We start from the raw sequence: 14,481 nt of genomic DNA on the forward strand, positions 1-14,481 counted from the left end.
GAAATTCACACTCTGGCGTCTAAAATACGATGTTTTGAGTTGATTTAGCCCTTAAATGCATGGTGATGTATATATGCATCATATATTTGATGACCCGTGGCTCGATATGTAGCTATCCAAAATCACATGTATTGCTTAATTATCATTCATTATTTATTATTATTTAATATAAAATTAAATAAATTAAATAATAATTGTGGCGAGCTGTTGTAGAACAGCGACCCCACGTACCCGAGTGCTCCTGGGGAGTTCTGTTACCCGTAAGGCGGGTGGGTGGGACAGGACTCTCTTGGCTTGCCTTGGCTGGCCGTCCAGAGTGGAGTCGTTAGGGGTGGCACATGCCCCAGGGGTGGAAGTGAAAATTTGCGTAAGAGGCGAGTTGGTACAGTGGCTTAACGGCCACTGGGCAGAAAGCGGTGTACACCTCTCGACACCCTTGAGTTCTCACACCGGTGTTGCCCTTGAGCCTTCTTGGATGTCGCTTTTTGTGGGGGCCCATCTTTTGGGGACGAGTCACCGTCTGCCAGAAATAAAATTGGATACCGTTTTATTAGGCAAGCGTCCGGTTTTTTATCTCATAGCCCAGTATTTAGTCCATCACTTTCATCCAATAGCCCAGTTCATTTTAAGTTGGCGGGTGTTGCCTCTGCGTGTGTCCAATGATACGGGTAAGGGCAACACCCGCTCGGTGTACCCCTTACATTTCATTAAAGTGTCAAAAGGGCCTCTACGCGTTGGCTTCGGCCCCGCGCACGCCTCCCAAAGGTCCGGAACACCATTGTTCCGTGATGGGAAAGAAATAAAATAAAATACTTTATTGCACACAAAACATAAGATACAGTAAAATACAATGAAACTAACGACTAAGGTGACAACAGGCGGGCTTATCGCTAAACAGCGATCTCTACCAGCCAACCCTCAAATAGCGAAACATAATATAATGATTTACTATTTATTATTTAAGGATTAAAATGAAATGGCGGAAAAGTGTGAAAAAACAGGACGATGGCGATTTTTAGTATGTGATTTAGGCTGATTTTTTCGGAGTTAGTAATTAGTTTATGTTTAAACATTTTATCATAAAGGTTTCACAAAATAAATAGTGTAGGTACCTTTTTAATAGTAGTAATTTTTTTAACATAAAACTTACCAATTACGATATATTTATATCAATAAGATTTGGCCTATTTGACTTCTAACACTGATTTAGTATAAAAATCGATCTTAAATATTTTTTTTATTATTTTTTCCAGAGTCATAAAACCATTGTAGTAGTAGTAGTAGTAGTAGTAAAACACTTTATTGTATCAGAAAATAATACAACACACAAGAAAAAGAGCTTATTACAAGTACAAAGTGTCGACAGAGTAACATCCCTAGTGCGCAAACAGTTCAAGTTGATAATCAAAACCAAGTGCGGGTAGTTCGAAAAACTCGCGCGGCTGTCAGAAGGTGTTGATGTCATTTCAAGCCAGTCTTCTCCGAGACCACGGGGACAATGCTGTCCTTGAAACGTTGGAGGTCAGTTTAATATGTAGTTATACGCGATTAAGTCCCGATTTTAAAAATAATTAAGTACAAAGTCATTGTCTATCACATATATTAATATCCCATCAAAAACAAAACTTGTAAAAACACCAAGTCTCGCAACTCAGTACTTCTGGCGTAAAAAGAGTTTAGATACCTTTAATACCAAGTCGGTTAATTTATTCAGTCCCTACTTAAAGGACCTTCTGCCGTAAGTTATTACGTAGTTTACCCATAGCTAACCTAATAATATCTTATAACGACCATACCAGTATTAAATATATTTCATGTTTTAAAGAAAATGGACTGACTTGGCAATCGCATGCTACAATTTTGTCAACGGTGTAAATTGGTGTCAGCCTATTCGTCCAGACCACAATGGAACCCATATCCCATAGTTGAATTATACGACTCCCACCATGTAAGGAAATGGGGTAGTGAGATTTTCAACCCATCACGTCATCGGGTATCTGTATAAATTTACATAGACAGGCACACGGATTTATTTATTGTAAATTAACTGTAAATATAACTTGGTAATCCCATATATTGGTATTAGATTACAAAGTTATTTATGCAGTTGGTGTATCTGAAAACCTGGAATGAAATTGCAACATTTTTTAATTTTTGTGTAATTTATACACTAAATACTAACTGTATTCTAAATTTGAAGCTTCCAAGTGTACTAGAAGTGTCTTATTATCATTGATGATCGTATGTCAGTCAGCCAGTGAGTGACAAAACTAAGAAACTTTGGCTAGTAATTATTCCTAAACTATTGGTTCAAATTTAATGAAATTTGGGATATACCGTGTTTATACAATGACTACTTGGGTGCTGAAAATTGAGGCTTCTAGTTTTATCCAGAACGGAGTAACAGGGGGTTGAAAATGGTCTGAAATGCTTCGAGAAAAGGATGGTACGGCCGTGCCTCTTTTTGCTCGACTTGGCGGGGGCACTGCCGTGCCCCCAGATCTCGTTAAAAGAAAAAATCATGCATTTAAGGGTTAGAATGAAAAGTGATTGTTAACATTTTCAATAGATTTAAGAATATCGTTGACTTGATTCTAAATTAGAGCTTGTAGCTAGTAACCGCTTTCCATCAGGCGGACCGTATGCTTGTTTGCCACTGACGTAGTATAAAAAAAATATAAAAATTTTGAGCACTCCTACTATTACTATTATTAAAAATGTAAGTACCTGCGATAATAATGTTACAAAACGAAGGTCGAAATATGTCGGATTGTTGTAGAATATTATGAAAATAAGGTTTATAATGGCTTGAAACCAGAATCCTTGGGTATGCAAATTCTGTGACGCTTTGTATTTTTAAAGACAATTTGTGTAAAACATGTTTTTGCACTTGACTATACCTAAACTATTTCGAATATTTACAATTAATTCAAAAGGGTCGGACAGATAGGGTTGATTACAAACCATATACTCGTATGTAGTGACAAATGAAACGTCCCAATCCGCGTCACCACTTAATCTAAACGCAGTGTACAGTAACGGCCTAACGTCACTTCGCAGTCCGTGCACTAGAAGGGTTCCATAAATCAGAGCCGTCATAGTTTAATAACGGCTGACAGATTTGAGAGCGTAGCAGGAATCCAAGCAATATGTCACACAGCCACGGAGCGGCGCCCACTTCTATCTCTGACGTAGAAACACGTCCTACGGCCTCATTTGAGAATTAACTGGCATTTAGATTTAATAGTATATTTTGTTACGTAAGTAACCAAAAAATATCTTTAGAACTATTTTCTTATCTTTGAAATACAACTGAATGAAAACTGAATTCGAATACAAATAAAACAAAAATACCTATATAAAAAAATTTGGTCCTTTTGGCATAATACGGCTGCCAGCATTTCCTCGCTGTATTACAATACGAATTGCGCTGGTGGCCTAGCGGTAAGAGCGTGCAACTTTCAATCCGGAGGTCGCGGGTTCGAACCCCGGCACCTACCAAAGAGTTTTTCGAAACTTATGTGCGAAATGTCATTTGACATTTAATTTGCGGTGAAGGAAAACAACGTGAAGAAACAGAACCGAACTAAATCCCAATAAGGTCTAGTTATGCTTCGGGATGGAAGGCCAGATGGCAGTCAAAGCGGGGCTCCAGGCTGGGAGTGAGCCGTGGCGAATACCGGGATAACGCAAGGAGCATGGATGTTTGATGATTGCATTACGAATTCTTAGTAATGTAATAGGTATAAGTATCTCTTTATAAAATTCATAAACGTTTTTGAAAAGTAACACCTTTGTTACTTATTCTTTCTTATCTTTATCCTTTTATTTACATACCGTAAACTGCAGTGATTTTGTTTCGTAAGGTAACATTGATTTTCGATCTTTGAGGAATAGAATATTAATTGACATAATCATCATCATCATCATCATGTCAGCCCTTTATCGCCCACTGCTGAGCATAGGCCTCTTTCTAGACTATCTTCTAAGTAATTGACAATTGACATGCTTATCATAAACATAAGATAAAAACGTTCATTCATCTTTCTAGTTAAAAAGTAATATTTTATAGTTCCCATGAATTAAAGTTGTCATTCAATCATACTGTCCTTTGAATTTTGTCTGTTATTGAAAAAAGGTCATTGATCAATACAGAACCTCCTCCTACTTTCTGGGAAAATAAATCTGTAAGAAATAGATTTCATTGTACTTTTGCATTGAATTAAACAATACATTGAACACTTTCTAAGAAAAGGAAAGGAGATTAAAGTAGAACCGATGTAAAAAAAATCTTTATAACAAGAAAGAAGGAAAGATCTTTATTATATTTAACAACACCTTTTGGCTTTAAGACGCTACAGGAGCGAAAATGCTAAAATGGAAAGGAGCCCCCTTTCAATTTGGGAATTTTAGTTAAATATACTAGTGTTATTAACTAGATTTATCGAAAAAAATTGTCCATTCACATTCAGAACAACTCTGTTAAAATATATTGCGAAAAAGTCTTTAAAATCGAGGTTCCGCTCTCGACTGTTTCCTCCTTCAAAACTTAATTAATCGTAACGAAATTTGAGAATCTGAATAACAATAAAATAATCTGTGTCGCACCGTTTAGTTTTTTTGACTCATTGTTACCAATTTAGAATACCACACCTTTTTTTGCGTCATAATAAATAAGGCCGTTTTTGGATATTTTTGATGGTCTCTAAGCGTCTTTAAAAATATCAATAAAATCAAAACGGTCCGACACAGATAAAAATAATAATAATGCGTGTTGAAATTATTTCTCTATCTTCCAAAACCAGGGAGGAAATAGTAGAGAGCGTTTGTATGGAGAATTGACCCCTCCTGTATCGTCTTAACAGACAGAAGTAGCCTATAAGGATTATTTATTCCTTATAACCCAATTTAACGTCGGTAAATATACAGGACAATAACAGCTTGGGCTTGCAGGCAAAACCTTCTCTTTGTTGCCTTATTCGTTTTGAAATTGTCAGGCTTGCAACTTGATGGAATAGCTGGAAATGAAACCAGAAATGTGCTTGCGTACTTAGAGTTCAAGATAAGTTGCCAACAATTTTTATAGCACGGCCTCTGCAAGGGTTATGTAAACGTCAAATTTTCCTAGAAGCTTGACATTTAAAATAATAGCACCGGCGAGGCTGTCGAAATCGTAGCCAACGTATCTTGGACTGACATTACTTATAATTTAACGGACAATTTGTCATTCCAAATTGTTATGACCTTGAAATAAATTAATTTTTGAATCATTAAACTAACCTCTAAATGCATACACCTACATTCATAACATGGGTGCAGTCGTGACAAACGGGAAACGTAATTACTACTGCTTGATATTTGTATTTTTGAAGGGTCAACATTATTAAAACACCCAAAAAATATTTTGCTGAATGATTAGTTACTCATTATATTATTATGCTATCTTAAATACCCCTGTTTTACTATGTACAGCGCAAACTTATTATTACTATAGTAAGTTACTTCATAAACAAACCTCAAACTTCACCTATGAAACAATGCTCAGACTTACATTTTCGCCACGTCTTTGTTTGTTACCCTTTCCCGCAAAATGGTTGCCAATATTCCGAGTAACTTTTCCACGAGACCTAAAAGTCGATATAAAGTTTTACTTTGACGTCTCTCCTAACTTCTAAAGTTTGCAGGTTTTTAAACGTTTAACGAAAAGTAAACCAGTTATGCTAGTAAACTGCCAGTGTAAAATATACTTGTGATATTATTACAGGGTGTAAAGTACGCAACTCACCTACTTAACAACAGGATTAGGTGTTATGACTTCTGCCATTTTTTCTTTTGTAAGGTTTCTTCGATATGGTGTCCGCAAAAGTAACTAAAGTTCAATGACAGGATTCAATATTACCTATTTAACGTTTTCTAAATCCGAATTAGCTAATAATTTGGCATGCTGCCTTATGTCTGGTCGGGTCGTCAGGTATAAACCACAATTTGACTAATTAGGACCGTAAGTTTTTTTAAGAAACCTTATTAACACCCCCTTGGGTATCTGTATGTTCACTCTATGCACGTTGTTTAATTAGTTAATTCACTATCAACAGTGATCATTTATTCTGTATGTTCTTATACCTATTTTGTGTATTCAAGATTTTATTTTAGGGCTAACGTTAATATTTCACATAACTATTTAGTATTCAGTACTATACTTAAATGTTATGTATATATTCAGTAGAGTGGGATAAAAAATTAATAAAAATATGATCGCTGTAATACGAGTGTATGTTTAAAAAGTATTTTTTAGTAGATTTTTTTTTTATATTATGGACTGATCGGTGATTGACCCTAGTCACACCTGATGGGAAGTGAAGACAGAGGAAGGGGAACGTAAATAGGGGAAGGCTGCTATCATTGGACCACTTAACTTCCCTGCTCTATAATTCATAGATTTTATGTCAAAAAATTAAACTAGTTTGAGAAGTTGTAATTCTTGACATCTATTTATGAATTACCTTCTTCACAATAAAAAAAGTATAATAAATTTAGAGAAAAATCGTGAAAAAGTTTTCATAAGCTGTTGCCTTCTTTGGATCAGAGTCGCCTTCATTGGACCACAAAGTCGCCATCAATGGACTTAGGAAATTTAGACCAATGGTCCAATCAAGGAAACTTATGTAAATCGACTAAAAATATTTTTTAATGAAATATTTTTTCCACAAATTTTATATTTAAAAAATATATACTCCGTGTTTCCCGTATCACTGAAAACCTCAGACACCCCAACAGATTTTTATTTTTTTAAACTTATCTAGAGTATTCATCTTTCAACCTGATGTTTATTTATTTTTTTAATTTTCTGTACAGCTCTACTCGACTTTTAACTCTACACTCAATAAAATAATTGCTAGCTACCATCATAAACCTTACAACTATTTATTTGTGTACGTAACTGCAACGAAATAAGGTTTACCAATAGACAGTTGTGCCACTGTAAAATACTTTAAAGCTTTATCACAGTAAACTTCAAATTGGACAGGTAATCGCAGTAAGCAAATTCAAACCCAACATTCAAAATTACAAAGTTGTAATTAGGTACGATTTCACTTTGTTATGACTTTATGATAAACATTAAAATTAAACTGACAAACAACGTCAAACTCATAGCGGAAAAAATAATCGTCCAAGTAACCAGCCAGTATTAATACCCCTAAATACGGAAAAAGGTATACAACCTATAGCAATGCGATATGCACAATGTTGTATTACGAATTTGTAGAATGGGCACGTAACAAAATAACTAATAATACAATTAAAAAAAAAATTACCCCCATCAAGATATAGCCCAATCGATTCTACTCTCGATTTTGAACAAACGGTTTTCAGGTTTTTAGTGTTAAGTGAAACACGGTGTATACTATTTTCATATGTACTAGTTTTTTCTTACATATTGTCTATTTGCGCACGGGTGAAGTATTAATAATTACAAACATACATACATACATATAATCACGCCTGTATCCCATAAAGGGGTAGGCAGAGCACATGAACTAGTAAGTTTCAGTGCCACTCTTAGCTTCCGAATTGTGACATTGCATTAATAATTCTAAAATAAAAAGGTTGCCATGATTGAACCGCTCCGATGATAGAACCCACAGGTGGTCCATTGACAGCAACTAGCTATCATATCACAAATAAAAATATTTAAAAATAGAGAAAACAAATGGCTGGAAACTGTTATTGCAAATTTGCTCATTAATAAATGTTTAAGCATTATACGTCAACACACAAATTCAATTGCAAATGTATTTATACTTTCGTGATTTTATTCCTTTGCGTAATTTAACTTCAACAGCGCTCGAAACACACTTGGACGCGTCACTCTTTTTCGAGAAGCTAGGCGCGACTGAGGTTACAAGGTGGCCCAAGGTGAAACCTAAGGTCACCTTGTACCTTACTGGATTCCGTCTAGAACGATTAGATTATGAAATCAAGGCGCTGGTCCAATGATAGCAACCTTCCCCTAGTTACAATATATTTTGATGTGCAAATGCCTTTGTATTGAAGGACACATACATCAAAAGCGAACGAATTCCCCAATTTGCCGATCAAGTAACGAAATGATCCTTGGGCCTGAACGCGCTACTCAATTTCATTATCTGCGTGGCTAACATGGTTAAAGACTGATTTTGTTCATGTCTGCGTAAAATATTACTTTCATGGCATACATATTTCCTAGAGATATGTACTCTATAACCCCTGTTCGCCAACTTACCTATCTGAGAGATTTAACTATCTGGCTGAAGGCAGTGAACACCGCTTACGTTCAAGCACTAATCTTACGCTTGCCATTCCGACAAATAATACACGTACGTATGCAAAGTCTTTCACGGTGCGCGCGGTGAAATTGTGGAATGAACTGCCCCGGTCTCTCAAACAGTCTCAGTCTGTGGCATCACTCAAGACCAATTTGAAGAAGCTTTGGCTTTCCAACCAAGCGTGATCTGGTTATGTGTATTCCTTCTGAACCTATTCCTATTTGAGAAGTACATATTTCTTGCGATATTCATATTTATGTGTATATATATATTTATATATCGTATTTTATTTGTGTATTCGTGTATGTAGTTTATTTCATAATATTATTTAGTATTTATGTAGTTTATTTACTTGTGGACATTATTTTGGTTTATTTCTGACCTTTATTGTACTTCTGTAAGCTTGTCTATCTTGCCTACTTTAATGTTCCTCTCATCTAATCTAAGGTTAGCTGGAAGAGATCCCTTATAGGGATAAGTTCGCCTTTGTACCTCTGTTCCTGTAAACTGTATATGAATCTGTTGTACACAATAAAGTGATTACTACTACTACTACTGTACTTATTGAAATATATTTTTCGTCATAGGTATATTTCTCCCAGTGCTGCAGTGTTTAGTGAAGTTATTTAATGAAAATAGAGCTTTAATCTGTAACGTAAGCGTTGGCTTCACCTATGTAGTGCATAACAAATCACAGTGGAATATTAACGTAAGTTTAAGAAAACACAGTCATGTACCTTTTGAGTAAAATGGCTGTGACATACGGACAGATGGACGGAGAGCCAGACGGACATAATTAAACTATACATATTCATTGAAATTGCAAACGGGACTGAATCGGGTATACCTAAGAGTAAGTTTTCCAACTAACCTCCGACGTTTCAAGGACGGAATTGGCCCCGCCGCGGCGACTCTGTCTGCTGTGAGAGAAGTAGGTACTATCAGCAGCAAAAGTGCATGGAGAAATTATGAATGAATTCATTGATAAATTCGCCATCCACTTTTGCGGCTGATAGTACATATGTGTAAAAATGGTTAAAAATTAGAGTACATACGTTTTCGTCATAAGCCATAATAACCTTATGACCCTAAGATATGTACCTAAATATACCATAACCAGAGAGAGTCAATAAAAATTGTTTTTAGGTTGTTTGTTTGTAAAAATACTCAAAATGCATTAGTCATGATCGCGTGACGCGTCTCGGCTGTAACCTACGTCGTTTTAGTAGTAATGTTTTATTCGTTTTCTCTTACGTTTGATATTTACTTTTTGATTTTTTTTTGTAACGTATAACGTTATTAATTATTGTAGTATAGTTTTTAAGTTAGTTTTATGTCATCATGGTATTTTTAGCTTTTATTGAAATTGATAATTTATATTTTTAATTGAAATAAATATATTATAATAAAAAAAAGAAAAAAAAAACGTTATTATCATTTAATGTTAACTTTAAATACAGACTTATGCCGCATTAAACATGCATGTTACAAATATAGGAAGGTGCTTTGTATGACAGGTTTTAGCTTGATTTTTTTACTTCTCAGTATTTGAAATAACAGTAAAAAGGGGTGGCAGAGTCGCTACTCTCTGAAAAAGATTCTCGGAAACGGGAACCGATTTTTGAATCTCGAGCGCATGAATTCGCCGTTCGATAGTGTATGGAAAACGACGTAATGCTACGACTTTCAAACGGCGAATTCATGCGTTCTAGATTCAAAAATCGAAACATGTCGAGCGTTCTATCGACTTTAATATGTGAGTAGCCCGCTTAAACTATTTTTAAACAGTAAAACGCTGATTCAAACTTTCACGATTTTCTGGTCCTGACCAGGTGCGGGTAGTTCGAAAAACTCGTACAGCTCCGAGACCACGGGGACAATGCCGTCCTTGAAACGTCGGAGGTTAGTGTTTAAAACATAGTAAATACGCGATTAAGTCCCGTTTGCAATTTTAAATAACAGTAAAACGATCGAAATACCAAATTGTTTTATTGTTATAATCTATTAGCCATTACATAAACATGCGTAGTGCCTTCCTTTTCAGAACCGGTACTTAGTTTTAATTAATACCTACTCTCAAATAGCCGGAACGCTCTCTGCCGGCGAACATATTTTTAAATTGACCGAGACACTGCATTACCTAATTGGAGGCAATCTCCACTGGCACTAAGACTGGAGGCTTCAGTGACGTAAGTATCAATATTAATAGCCTCCAAGTCGTCGGGGAGTTGCAAGGAAACGCCGCAGCGATTCTTGGAACTCCATTGGCCGGCGCCGACCAGACGGACATACTTTCCTGCAAGCAAATAAATAATAAGCACGTTTTCAGAATCGATAGTTATATAGATAAATAGTTACTTGGAATAGGAGCTTTACTGGGAACTTGAAGGTTGCGAAATTATTTTCAGTATGTGAAGCAATTTTAACCTTTTTATATTTTAGTATAAGTAGATGGAATTATTATTAAAGATCTGAAGGTTGCATATTAAATACTCCGTCGAGATTATTAGTTAAATAGAAAGAAAAAGATAAACAGTAAAGAAACGCACATTTGACTACACATAACAATATATTACTTTTAAATATTTAATAGCCCTCACTTCCAAGCTATAGCTTTCGTGTTTTTCGCCTCCACTTCGCTCTATCTTTCTCTAAGTATATCTTTTAGCACAACGTCCCTCCATTTAGTTTTCGGTTTGTAAGTAATATTTATGAACTGTTCTAAATCAAAGTGAGATTTTTATTGGTTAATCTGGTTTAATCCACTAGGTATGTAAGTATGTAGTTCCATAAATCCACCGAAATGTTGACGTCTTTTTATAATATATGTCTGTTTTATCTAACTTGTTTGTTTTTTTCTCCTATATGAAAATATCTTGCCTCCGAGGTGCGTCATTTACATAATAGTCGCACCTAAACAAATATACCTAGGTATTCAAGTTAAATTTGGACCACATGTGTATTTGGATAGTTTACGGATACTAATTTACTTGAAATTTTACCGTTTTCTCATTTCAATGTGTCAGAACCTAATCTGTATGTTTTTCCTTGTTCTGCAAGGTGGAATATAAACGGTTGACAGGCTATTAACTAAGCTCTAGAGACCGGCTATCCTTTTGAACAAATTTATTTTCTTCATGCTTTGTTTAACCGGATGTTTGAAAATTATTTTTAAATATTTATTTGAAAGGTTTTATAGGCTGACAAGTTTTTATTTGACCCTCGCCACGTTGCGGATTTTCAGCTGAACTAATTTCTTTGACTGGCGAGGATTAATATTTGACACCCGTCGTCGAATGTCATTGAATGTCAGTGATGTAAACGAGAAGTAGATATTTTAAATTTTCTAACGGTTTCATCGCAAATATGCCCAAAATAATATTTAAAAAAGTAAAAATAATTATACTTAACGTGATAAATTACTAATAACAAAAAAGGATGAAGGATTTCACAGTTGCAGTATTTCGATAACAATGTTCCGAAATCGGTTGTTGACATGTCCGGTACTGACAATTTATAGTGCGGTTCTCCTGTACTGATTATTTGGTTTCGATTTAGCTTAATATATGTTTTGTTCTTATTTCAGGTGTCTGTAGCTCTGCCGTGAAAAATATTTATAGAAATAAGGAGGCCGTTAGGTACATCATTGACACCAGTATAAAACAAGGTCCCACGCAAAAAGAAAATAAACATCGACGACTTCGATAAAGGCATAAGATTCATTGCTTTTAGGCTGTGCGGAAATAAGTAGCGAGTATTTAAACCTTGCTTATTAAACTTTGATTCTCTAAAACCCTGTTTTCATTTTCTACAAATATTAACGCGATATCAATACACGCTGTCCCTATTATATATGACGTCCGCACATTATTGCCATATGAAAGCTGTTTGTAGCGACTCTCTATCAGGGTTAAATAAAATCTTGTCAGGCTAAAAATAAACAACCAACCATAATGACCAACAATTTAGAAGAAAAGTTACTTTATCGAAAATTTCTTTACATGTTTGTATTATCCTTATCACAAAGCATTTTAGATATTTCTTTCCGTCGTGGAAATGATATCATGGAACATTTTTACACAATTTTATTTTAAGCATGATAATGTTTATAAATGGTCCTTACTTTAACAATACAATAATTCAGTATTCTAAAAATCAAACGTATTATGCTTGTGGTTAATATTGAATTCAATTCAAAATTCAAAAATATCTTTATTTATGTAGGCCTAATTACAAGCTCTTATGAATAGTTCATTACATATATATTATGATCTTAATCTAACCTAATTATCAGAGCAATTTATAGTTCATAATGATATTGAGTCTATAATATACAGTTTCATATAAAAATAATCGTTAAACAAAAAATATAAAATGATACATGTCAAAAATATTTCTAGGAAAAATCCAATGTCAAAAAAAAGGCAATATTAATTTCATCAACAATAATAAAAACATAAAAAATAATAAACCATTTCGAATAACAATTAATCCCACGTTGTTTTATCATTCATGTAGTCTTGTGTTGTATAATAGGCTTTGGAAATGAGTACACGCTTTACATAATTCTTAAATTTATTAATTGACAATCCAGTAATATGATTCGGAAGTTTATTATAAAATCGAATTACCCATGAATGATTTTTTAATTTTACAGACCCGAGTGAAGGGCATCGCGATTTTATACTTATTTCTAGTGTTTATATTATGTACATCACAGTTTTTCTTAAAATTACAAATATTTTTATGTACATACATAATATTCTCATAAATATATTGAAAATGCACTGTCATTATATGAATGCCCTTAAACTTATTTCTAAGTGAGTCTCTATGGTTCATTTTATATATTCTGTAGAATAAATATGGTATTTATCTCTGAAGCACTGCCCCAAAGTAAAATACCATATGACATAATGCTGTGAAAATACCTAAAATAAACTAATCGAGCTGTTTTCACGTCTGTTAACTGACGGATCTTGCTCACTGCAAAAGCTGCAGAACTTAGTCTATTCGAGAGGTTAACAATATGGGGACCCCACTGAAGTTTAGAAACTAAAGTTATATCAAGAAAAACTGTACTATCTACCAGTTCCAATTCCTCATCCTTTACAACGACACTTGTTTGCTCATTCCTTACGTTACTATTAGTGACAAACTATATAATTTGTCTTTTTCTCATTTAATAATATGTATTTAATTATACTGTACAAAATGTAGACAAAAAAATAAACTAACATATTTAATACTTCATTTTAAACCGGTTATTGAAGACATGCATAAATCAATGCTTACCTTTGAAGCCATGGTAGGGTTTCCCTGTGTTGTGGTTACGGAGTTGGCCGCACAAAATATTATTTTGCGCTCATTAGGAAGTGTCGTATACAATACAGTATCAATTACAACTAAAACTAGGCAAGAGAAACCCTTCAAAAATACCACTTTCATCGTATTACCAAAGCACAAAACATTTTGTATAACATCATTAAATTTGGATTTGTGCTTAGCCTATCACCGTAGACGGATCTCTGTATTGTGCACGAGGGAGTGGTTACATCCACTTAAAATGCCAGACTTGAAATTAAGAAAAGCATACCCTACATAGTTCACGCCACTGACATTACAAGACTTATCGTCTAGACGATTGCGCGCGGAATTAAAGTTGAAAATATCGTATTAACAAGGGTTATTTTGAGGGTTGTTTTATGAAACCTATGCGTGTTCGTTGGAAGCGAAAGAGAAGGCGCTAGCAAAGGGGGTGGCGCTTACGGCCAGCGGGTGACAACTGCTGGCACCAGTTATCTTCGGGACCTCGGCGGCGCCGGGCGCTAGTCAGCCGCGCGCCGCATGTCGGCACCAAAACTTTTCACGAGTTTTCTGAAAAATATTCTTCAGTTCCAGAGTTGACCGCCCCTTTAATCACTTCTTTGCGTGTATCGAATGCAACCGAAAAGAGCGTTTAACGTGTGTTTTATGGTTTAGTTGGTTTTTGACGGTAAAATGTTACGGTTACGTGCTTCCCTGATTTTGGAAAGAAATATTTCTATGTATGAGAAATATTAGACATTTTATAGTTTGCTGGCAAATACTTGTAAAGTTGAAGTTTAACTTTAACATTGTACGTTTATAGTTTCATTTAAAAATTTATGTTTGTTCGCAAAACATAAAGTATATT

This window comes from Leguminivora glycinivorella, chromosome 3 (assembly GCF_023078275.1).
Source record: "Leguminivora glycinivorella isolate SPB_JAAS2020 chromosome 3, LegGlyc_1.1, whole genome shotgun sequence".
In the NCBI taxonomy this organism is placed as follows: domain Eukaryota; kingdom Metazoa; phylum Arthropoda; class Insecta; order Lepidoptera; family Tortricidae; genus Leguminivora; species Leguminivora glycinivorella.